We start from the raw sequence: 1581 nt of genomic DNA on the forward strand, positions 1-1581 counted from the left end.
CCCAACATCACTTGACAACCGATGCTGGTGTGTTTACGTCCCCGTAACTTAGCGGTTCGGCAAAATGTACCAATAGAATAAGTACTAGGCTTCCAAAGAATAAGTCCTGGGGTCGATTTGCTCGACTAAAGGTGGTGCTCCAGCATGGCCGCAGTCAAATGACTGAAACAAGAAGGCTTTGGTCGGCCCGAGGCTATAGTAGAAGACACATGCCCAATGTGCCAGGCAGTGGGACTGAACCCGGAACCATGTGGTTGGTAAGCAAGCTACTTACCACATAGCCACTCCTGCACCTCTTTATTTTTATATCTTATTTTATTGCACGTATGAATAACGAATCTACGATTCTTGTAAATCTGATAAGATGTTACACATGTCTTCTATTAACAGTAGAAAACTGCTATTCTCTCTGATTATTTCCTTATATATGTTTGTTCATGTGACAAAAATATATTGGTGTATTACTTCGCTATGTACTTCATGTTGATCACTAAATAGCGCATACAAAGAATGGAAATTAAGAACCTAGTAAGTCTCACTGTTTGTGATATTTGCTTCCCAAGGATCGATAATTTTGAAGCAGATCTATCTATTTGCATGAGTTTTCCAAGAATGGGCGGGTATATTTCGTTTCAATGAGGTCAAAGCATATGAGTTTATATTGCTTAAAAGACAAGGAAACGTTATCCGGATGGGATTTGTGTAAACGAGGAACAACGAAAACCTCGGTACCTGATTCGTGCGTCGGAAACAGTCGGAAAATCTATACTGAAACAAGGAAAATTTGAACAACCTTTACAAAGGCCTTCAAACAATTATGAAGGCGATTCCGTATTGTAGTCATCAGCATTCATAACGTGTTCAATTGCTTAACTATTCAACCGATTACGTAATAGTTTATTTGATTAATCGTTAAATAAGTCAATCAATCAATCAATCAATCATTCAGTGTAGCTCTTTTTAATATCCTTTCGCCGCTATTCACAACCACATCAATAACACATCCTAACTCTCAGGAGATACAAGAAAATATGATTCAAACTCACAAATTCACATCGTTTTCACATTAAATATAGCAGAATTCTGATTATCATATTTGCACGTATGATGCATCATACTCTAATAAGTACAGAAGCCAGACATTTATTTCATATACAAATTCTGTTATTTGAAAGCATATCATGGTAACAAATATCCAAAAATAACTTAAGCCAATCAGAAGAGAGTATATTTAAATCTCTTCATTAATTAAATTACAATTTATCAAGGAACTGTACGCTAGAAACATATAATATATTATATTTAAACTTATAGACGAGAAGGCATTTCAAAAAAGACTTCAGACTTGTGGGTAACATTTTCAAAATGAATATCAGATGCATGATCTGCAGATTTGAATTAATAAGTATTATCCAATAACTATTTTCGATTGCTCATGTTCTACGAGAAGCAAGGGTTCGTGGTGGTTTTATCTTGGTTTATACAAATATATAAACATCATCTCACCTTATATATATATATATATATATATATATATATATGTGTGTGTGTATGTATGTATATCTATTAATATTTATATAT

General features: G+C 34.2%; 1 long non-coding RNA gene across 1 annotated transcript in view; it reads left to right on the forward strand.

The window, feature by feature from the left end:
• The window catches only part of LOC106878675 (uncharacterized), a 397850-nt gene that overhangs the window by 54070 nt on the left and 342199 nt on the right, over positions 1–1581 (forward strand). The gene's annotated exons all lie outside the window — the stretch shown is intronic.

This window comes from Octopus bimaculoides, chromosome 6, assembly GCF_001194135.2.
Source record: "Octopus bimaculoides isolate UCB-OBI-ISO-001 chromosome 6, ASM119413v2, whole genome shotgun sequence".
Classification (NCBI taxonomy): Eukaryota; Metazoa; Mollusca; class Cephalopoda; order Octopoda; family Octopodidae; genus Octopus; species Octopus bimaculoides.